We start from the raw sequence: 10358 nt of genomic DNA on the forward strand, positions 1-10358 counted from the left end.
AAAGGGTGAATAAAGTGAAGTTCTTCTACTATAAGATATGTTCTTGCTATTATTTACATGATTAAGATGATATAAAGGTTTAGCAATTCTTGGAAAGGAAAGAATCATAAGAGAAAAATCATAAAGAGTTGAATATAATTCTTTGATTATGGTATTATGGATGTTGTTATGGTTGGTTTGAATATTGGAGAAACATCGTGTGGGATTTTTTATGGAATGTATTTGTATTGATATGGTTGTTGATGTTGTCGGTATTGTTTGGGAGTTGTTTTGGTATTTGGAGGAGGTAAAGAATATAGGGGAGATGTTGCCGAATTTTCGGCAGATTCTAGAAAGATTTATTTGAAGGACTAAGACAAGCGTATAAAGGTGAGTCTAACAATAGCATAAATTTTCTTGAATATCAATTTACGAGCCTGGGAGGACAAGCGTTGAGTAGTTAAAGTTAAGGCGACCAAAAAGGTCTGTTAAGGCTAAACCCTTTCTTTCTAAGGCATGATTCTTTTGTTATAAACCTTTGTGCCATATCCATAATATCCTTGCCTCCACAAATTCTAGAATCCTATGAATCTCATGATCCTTATGATATTATTGAGCTTATTCATGATCTTGAGACTATTCTTTGTGATTGATCTCACCTCATAATACTTGTTCTTTCGAGGTGAGATAGCGATGACGGTTCTATTTTCAATGCTATCTAAGTTCATGATTCTCGAGACTCCCATGACATCGTCGACTTCACCTTAAGATAGTTGATCTTCTAAGGAAGGATATAGTGATAATGATAATGGTAATGAAGATGTTGATTTGAGTTATGTATTTTTATGTATATGTATGTATGCATGCATTACATCCCACAGATCAGTTAGGGATAACATCGAGTCCCGCAAGGGCCGAGTACGGATAACATCGAGTCCCGCAAGGGCCGAGTACGGATAACATCGAGTCCCGCAAGGGCTAAGTACGGATATTACAGATGTATGCATAGTAAGTGAATGCGAATACATATGTATGTATGTTGTGTATAGATGTGTATGAAATGTTTTTCCTGTAGACGACTAGTTTACATGATAGAGATCTTAAGAAGAGTACGAGGTATAATTACTTACTTTATCTTATGTTATCTTCATTCTGATATCATACTACTATTCATTCCTTACATACTCAGTACATTGCTCGTACTGACGTCCCTTCTTGTGGACGCTGCGTTCATGCCCGCAGGTGTAGATAGACGAGATGAGGATCTTTCATCGTAGGCTGCCTTCAGGTACCAATTTTGATTGGTGAGCTCCACTTCTTCCTGGAGCATTGCCGAGTCTGAGTGCACATGTTCTTTTATGACAAGAGGGTATGTCGGGGGCCCTGTCCTGACTTATATACTTTAGTCGTGTTCATAGAGGCTTTACAGACAGTTCCTGTGTACAGCTTAGTCATAGTGTGACAATAGTAATGTCGGCATCATGGGTCTATTGTACATTTACTTATGCATGATATTATGTTCATATTTAGCCTCTTGATCTTATTGTTTCCATTTGAGACACGAAGGATGTAAGTTATAAGTTGGTTCGCTCGGTTCCTGTAAGGTGCCGGGTGCCAATCACGCCTTACCAAGGGTGGGGTGTGACAACTGGACCCATGAATAGAAGGATTACTCATAAATGGGGTACATTGTCACGACCCGACTAGGGGTGCCGCGACGAGCGCCCTACCCGGGCACCCCTTAGCTTACACTTAGGCTTGCATCAAGGTGAGCCACATCATTAATCATACATTTCTAAGCATCCATCATGCTAGTCCCATTGGAAAACAACATCTTTAATCATCATAGGCATTTATGCCACAACAATGTACATGGGCCGACGAGGCCAACAAAATGATATACAAAATATAGGCCGACAAGGCCAGACATATCTAACCACATACACGTGACTACGAGCCTCTAAGAAGAGTATGACATAACACATGAGCGGGACAGGACCCCGCTATGCCCATAATTATATACAAAAAAGAATAAGTACCCAAAAGCTATGACTCCGAAGAAAATAGAGCTCTGCTATGCAACCTCTGAATAAGCAGCTATGGATCAAGTCTGTCTCCCTGTGCACCTGCGGGCATGACGCAGCATCCACAAACAAAAGGACGTCAGTACGAAGAATGTACTGAGTATGTAAAGCATGATCAACATCGACATAAAAGCATAATAGACAACATATGAAGTAGCATAGGAGGGAGGACAATAATATCATCATCGTGGCACTTACTTGCTATCCATAGAGGTATTCCGTCTCTATTGCGTACCCGCGTACATACATCCGTATCCGTACTTAATTATTCTCATAATCATTTACATCTCATATACATAACATATTCGTACTCTTAATGATGTCATATACATAGCATATACACATATATACATAGATACATAGCATTTACATAGCATACCTGACCACGCAGGATCGGTGTCTCATACATACTTGGCCAACCAAGGCTCAAGGTTACATCTACCTGGCCCTACCAAGGCGTCAGGGTTATCCATACCATCTGCAGACGTGCACGCGCATTACGTAATCATATACACACATATACATATATTCTACCCGGCGTCATTAGCTCGGGGTCACATTATAGCCCTTCATAGGCACACATAAGTATAATAGCCCATAGGCACCTTTAGCATCATTATTATTATCATTACTATCAATATCACTATAATCGTCGTTGTCATTACATCTATCTTATGGCCTTACTCGTCACATGGGGAACTTAGTACAATCGGGCCGTATCAATAATCATGAGCTTACAAGCCCGGAAGGTCAATCATTTGGAGACAACATACTCGTATAGAGGATTTAGAAGTTTGGCCAAAGAACCATGCCTTATGAAAGAAGGGTTAGCCTTACATACCTTTTCGTCGCACTATTCTACACTTGCGCGTTCCCTTCCGACGTAAGCGTTTCTACCTTCATTAATATCATAACAATGGCCATTAGTCATTCACATTATCCACATTCCTTAATTTACTCCTAGTTCACCCATATTCATGGTTATAACCTTCGACCTCATCCACTCATATACAATGTCTATTCCATGATCTTAACGTCGTTTATAACACATTTATATCGCAACTCAACAACAATCATAATTCAATTCAAACTATTTCTCAAAATGTCACTATTCATCATTCATGACCCATTTTACCATATTTTCTACAATCCACGTATTTCAACTCTTCAATACCTTAAACATCATAGAAATATCATGAATCTTACCTTAGATGTTGTAGGAACAAGCTTTAGTTGATAATACTCCACTTTGAGCAAAACCCTAGTTTTCCTCCATTTGGATTTCTTGGCCTTGGATGATCTTTGATGGTTTCCTTACTCTTGATTCACTTGTTTTTATCTTATTGATCACTAAATATCTTTGAACTCTTGTGAAATAAATGTAGAGAGATGTTTTAGAGAGAAGGGGGTGTGATGTTGAAGTGAAATAAAATAAGCCTTGGTCCCCTTATTTAACAACTTGAAAATCTGTGTTGAAGTGTATAGTGGTCGTAAACATGGTTTACGACCCGTCCTTCATGGGAATATTTAACCATATCAGAACCAGAAACTCTGACTGCAACCATGGTGATTTACGACCATGGTTTACGGGCCGCAAATCACTTTACGGTCCGTATTCCAGGTCGTATTTTACCATTTCCTCGACTGGCAGAAAGTTGAAGTCTTGCATGCCAATTTACGACCTGCTAGTTTACGGACCGTATACTATTTTACGGTCCGTATTTGCACTTTACGACCACTGGGCAGATTGCAAATCTGCAACTTTTCATATTTCTTAGGCTTTTCATTCCAATCATTCACATCCATTTGCATGCATTGCTCACCTCATACCTTGCCTTATCTTAGCCAACTTTCTCGTCTTGCCTCGGATACCTTTGAAATCTCACCTAAGGTCATCAAACGTCATCTCTTAATCATGGGACATCGTGCACTCGCACACCTCACTGGTTCATTTACTTGCGTTCCAATGGGAAATTTTCTGAGGTGTAACATTCTTCCCCCTTAAGAACATTCGTCCTCGAATGTTAAAGTCTTCGGGGATTCTATAAAAATTTCGCTAGAGTTTCCCCTATAATAAGACATTACCATCCTGCCACAACAACCCATAATATCGATGCCACACAGAGCTACAACACAATAGCATACAAAGTTTGGCCACACACGACCCAAAAGCATAAACGGAAAGCATACATACCTTAGGATCTTGACGTCTCATCTTGGACTTCTTCCAAGAGCTGAAATAAATGTGGGTATTTGGACCGCATACTTTCTTCCGCTTCCCACATCATTTCCTCTCGTTTGCTATCTCTCCATAGAACCTTAACTGAGGCCACCTCCTTGTTTCTCAGCCTCCGTACTTGCCTGTCTAATACGGCAATGGGCACTTCTTCATAAGTCAATCTCTCTGTTACTTGCACATCATTTACTGGGACTAGTAGGATCTCCAACACATTTTCGAAGCATCGAGACGTGAAATACTGAATGGACTGACTCTAATTCCGGAGGTAGGTCTAACTCAGGCCTTTGACTATTTTTCGCAAAATCTCATACAGCCCAATATACCGGGGACTAAGCTTCCCCTTTTTGCCAAATCTCATTACGCCCTTCATTGGCGAAACTTTCAAGAATACCCAATCTTTCACTTCGAACTCTAAGTCCCTTCGACGATTATCCGCATAGGACTTTTGACGACTTTGAGCCGCTAGCAACCGATCTTGTATGAGCTTAACTTTCTCTATAGCTTGCTGAACCAAGTCTGGCCCTATCAATTTAGTCTCTCCTGCTTCAAACCACCCAATTGGAGATCTACACTTCCGCCCATATAGAGCTTCATACGGTGCCATTTGAATACTAGAATGATGACTGTTGTTGTAAGAAAACTCAATGAGTGGCAAATGGTCATCCCAGTTTCCTCCAAAGTCTATCATACATGCCCGTAACATGTCCTCAAGAGTCTGAATAGTACGTTCAGCTTTCCCATCGGTCTGTGGATGAAATTCCGTGCTAAGGCTGACTCGAGTCCCTAAACCCTCTTGGAAAGACTCCCAAATTTTTTCCATAAACTGAGTCCCACTATCGGTGATAATAGATACCGGAACGCCATGGAGTCTCACTATCTATTTAAGGTAAAGCTGTTATATCCCGCATTTTGTACGTTCGGATAATTTGGATGTTATATCCCGCATTTTGTACGTTCGGATAATTTGGATGTTATATCCCGCATTTTGTACGTTCGGATAATTTAAGATAATCGCGGGAAGTTAAGGACGAGGTTATATTTTGATTTTGGTTTAGCACACAAGTTGTGTATGAAAATTTTTGAAGTGGAAGTATTAAGAAGGTTAAGGGTAAAAAGGGAAATTCCCAATATGACTCATGGAAATATGGAGGAAGACTAAGGGCAAATTTGGAATTTGGAAAAAAATTAAATTTTCATGATGTGCAAAACAAAACAAAAAAAAATGGGCTTGGAATTGAAGGGGCCATTTGGGCCGTCCAATTGGAGTGGGCTTAGGCCAACCTAGAAGCTTAATGGACAAAATAAAAAGATGACTAAGTCATCTTATTCATCTTGATCCATAGAAATTTCAAGAACCTTAGAGAAACAAAAAAAAAAAAAAAAAAGGAGAAAAACCCAAAGGCCATTCGGCCATACCAAGTCCAACAAGAACCTTGGAAAAAAATTCATCAAAAATTATTTTCTTCTAGCTAAACAATCCATTGAAGGGTCCTTAGCAAAGTGAAGTGGTCATTGGAGCAAGAAAAGCACATGTTCTTGCAAGTTACAAATCTTAGCCAAATGAGAAATCAAGGAAAAAGGTAAGGTTTAATCTTTTTCTTATATGTTATGGATGATTATTTATGTTGTAGTATGTAAAAGTGGATGAAATTCATGGAAATATGGAAACATGTTGTGGCCGTGCACATATGTGTGTGTGTAGGAATAATGATTTAATTATTTTATCTAGTGTTTGGTTGTTGTTGTTGTGGATGCTATGTTGATAATGAAAGTTGGATGATTCTAGTGAAGTTGTGATGGTTGGAGAGTTTGTTTTAGGGGTTAATGTGATTTGAAAATAGTCTTCTTGTATTTATGGAAGATAATGTTGTTAGTGTGTAAATTGTTGGGTTGTTGTGATTGAATTTGAAAGAAGGAATTAGGTTGTTATTGTTTTTATTGAAGTTGGAAGGTCTCGGGGGAAGTAGTATGTCGATTGGGTTGTTTGGAATGTTATGTGAATTGTTTGAAGTATTCTTGAATCGTGTTGGAATGATTTCGGATTAATACTTGAATGTGGTATCATTGGTATTGGCTTGATTATATGTGATTGAATTGAATACAAATGAAGTGTCGATGAATTGTGTGGCAAGGATTGCCAATGTTAGAATGTATTTTGGATAAATTGTTAAACTTGTTAGTATGGTGATTGGTATTGTTGTTGATAATTTGGCTGAGTTGAATTCTCGGATTGTTGTTGATAAAATTGGCCGAGTTAGATTCTCGGGGATGGCGTATTTACAGGGGAAATGCTGCCGAAATTTCGGCAGATCATAAGTGAATTTATTTGAGAAACTAAGGCAAGTGTATGACGACGAATCTAATAATTGTGTAAATTCTTTTGAATGTAGACTAGCAAGCTTGGATAAGTAAGCGTAGCTAATAGGACGTGGAGCGGGTATGTTAAGGCTCGTCCCTTTCTTTCAAGGCATGATTCCGATGTTATGATTTCATAATTGCATCCATATTTCCTTGTTTTCAAAAGGTAGATGTTTATGATTCCAAGGCATGATTCTCTTCCCGATAACTCGTAAATGGTTTTTCCAAAGTGCCCGTACTCTATCAAAACAGAGGTTTATGATTTTGTAAGTTTTTATGACCATAACGATGGATATGTTTCACGATGACAATAATGATGTCAAAGATGAGAATATTTCTATGATGACTATGATAAGAATGATTTTCCAAAAATGACTTCTGAAATGTTCGTAAAAGGTTCTGTACTTCAAACGCTCATAACTTTCTTATACTAAATTGGATTGACCTAAAACTTGTTTCTGAGCCTTCAGGGTCGGTTTATGTATGATGTTATTCGTTGCTCGTCTCATCTTACAATAATTGTTCCTTCAAGGTGAGACAAAGCGGTCATGGTTATTCCATAATGTAATCGGAGGTTACCGACCTTGCGTCACTCTGATGGATACATGACTTTCTTTGGGCTCTCATGCATGCTGCTTATATGATATATATATATATATATATATATGTACATGTATATGGGGGATATGGGGAAAAGGGTCATATGTTGCGCTATAGACGCATTGCCACCTGGTCAGTTGGCGTAATTTATCATCCCGGACGCGGGACATATGTGGGGGAGCCGACGTTGCTCGACGCTATGACATGTTCTATTTTCTATGTATATGAAAAAGAAGTGCTTTCAAAGGAAAGATAAGCATGTGTCACGACCCAACTAGGGCCGCGACGGGTACCCAATACTTGTACCGAGCACCCCCTGTCTCGTATCGTATTCTTATCACTAAGTGGGTCGTATGCACTATACCATATCCCTTTTTTTTTCGTTGCTTACTATTAACATCAGTAGCATAATTATAAACATAGGCAATTAAACTTTGCTAGTACATTATACAACGACGAGGACCCTCAAGAGTACAAAACATCTAACTGTACATATCTTTCTACGAGCCTCTAAACATAGTACACATATACATAAGAAGGGTCGAGTGCTGCCGTGCCCGAATATATACACAAAATAGTACCAAGGAACTGAGGCTCCGAGACAACTGGAGCGCCGCTATAGTAATGCTGATGAAGCTCATAGGAGTCAAGCATGTCTACCTGCTGACCTGCGCGGCATGAAACGCAGCGTCCACAAGAAGGGACGTCGGTACGAATAGTGTACCGAGTATATAAGGCATGGAAACATAATGCAAGCCGAACCATAGAGCTTGAATAACAATATCATGGGATCATACGACATATAATGAAATAAGAAAGTAACCTGTACATAGGAATGCCCTTTCAGGCCAGATACCATGCATGCTTGTCTGTCTTTGGAAAACATTTCTTTTTCATAGACATAGAAAATAGAACTTATATTATGTCATGTCTTATCATATCATATCATATCGCATCAAATCATATGAGATCATGTCATATCATATCGTGTCATAGTATAGCAGGACATAGCATAGCACCGAACAATGTCGGCTCGCCCACATAGCACCGAAATACATCGGCTCGCCCATATATCCCGCGTCCGGGATGATAAGCCAGCTGACCAGGTTGGAATGAAACATGTTTCCCTTCCCATCCCCCATGTACATATTCATATCTCACACACATATGTCATATAAGCATGCAGGAGAGCCCAAAGAAAATCATGTAACCATCAGAGTGACATAAGGTCGGTGACCTCCGATTACATTATGGAACAATCATGATCGGCTTTTCTCACCTTGAAGGAACGAGTATTTTAAGGCGAGACTATCAACGGAGAATAGTGTTGAAAGAAACATAGAATGAAATCATGGACGTCATAGAAATCAATTCATCGGCTTTGGAATCTTTAGAGGATGGTGTCATAACCAAGGAATAGAATTGAAATCAAGAACTAGTTTGATACTTTCATATTCATATTGGGTCCTTAGCTTAAGACTCTTAGTCATGGAATCATTCTTGTCATACTTATCATAGACGTATTCTCTTCCTTAGCATCATCGTTATCATGGTCATCATAGACATATTTCCATTAAAAATAGTACAGTACTTATCGTTTGATAATTGGAACAAGGATCAAAAGCTTCCTTTTGATTCTACTCCAAAATGAGTCAAACGGAGCAATAGGGAAAATTCGGGAACAATGAGCCCACCTCGGGCCGAATGAGGTAGCGTACACCATTTGCATATGTTACATGTCATGGCATTACTTGTGAGGGTTTCAAGGTAGTCGGGTCTTATTTATGCAAGTTCTAGAGGTTTAGAAAGTTTTTCCAACATTTCACACGATTTTTAATTCAATTCTACTGAATGAAAAAGGGGAAACTTTAGGTGCGGATTCCGGAGAATAGAGTTGTCCCCGAGGCTCGTATCCGACCTATTACGTCTAAGACATTCCGTAGAAGGAAGGGTGAAGCCTTACATACCTCTTTCCGCTCCTTATGTTATTCCAAATTCAAGTTGCAAATCCGCCAAAATCTACAAATTGGTCACATTTAACAAACTTGATTAGAGCATTTAGAATTGAAATCTTAAGATAATACTTGGCTACCGAAATTTCGGCGGCACTTCCCCTGTAAATACACCATCCCCAAAGTTCAACTCAGTCAATTTTTAATCAACAACAATCCAGGAATTCAACCCGGCCAAACTATCAACATAATATCAATAACCATACTTACAATTTCCATATTCAATCCAAGATACATTATAACAACTTAATCAATTTACTACTTCCTTCAAAACCTTCCATCTCCAATAAAACAATAACAACCTTATAATATACATTCCAACAACACCATATTAATATCATTACCTTCCATACATGTAAGAACATAATATTCAATTTACATAATCTTCCAAGACAAGCCTCCAACTACTAATACTTCACTAAGCTCATTAGGCTTTTGTTAGCAATATAGAATCCACACAACAACAATCAATATACTAAATAAAATTAACTCATCTTCCTCCACACCACACCACAACTACACGGCTAACATCATGCACACACAACTACAACCTCTCCAAAATCATTCAACTTCCATTATCAACATAGCATCCACAACAATAACAACCAAACACTAGATAGAATAATTAAAACATGATTCATACACACACATATATATCACACCTCACGGCCACAACATGGATTTTCTCTTCCATGAACTTCATCCACTTTTACATGCTACAACACACAAAATCATCCATAACATATAAGAAAGGATTAAACCTTACCTTTTTCTTTAATTCTCCAACTTGCTTGAATTTCCAACTTATGAATTTGTGTTTTTCTTCCTTCAATAACAACTTTACTTTGTTAAGGACCCTCCACTTGGTAGAAAATGATTTTTGAAGGAACTTTTGTCAATTTTCTTGTTGGTTTTTGCACTTTGCCGAAATGGCCTTGGAGCTTTCTCTTGCTTTTCTTGTTCTTCTGTTTTCTTGAAATGTCTAGAAGTTGTTGGAAATAAGATGACTAAGTCATCTTTTTATTTATCCATTAAGATCCAAAGTGGGCTAAGCCCACTCCAAGTGGGAAGGCCAACATGGCCCAA

Source organism: Lycium barbarum, chromosome 6, assembly GCF_019175385.1.
Source record: "Lycium barbarum isolate Lr01 chromosome 6, ASM1917538v2, whole genome shotgun sequence".
NCBI classification, from domain to species: Eukaryota; Viridiplantae; Streptophyta; class Magnoliopsida; order Solanales; family Solanaceae; genus Lycium; species Lycium barbarum.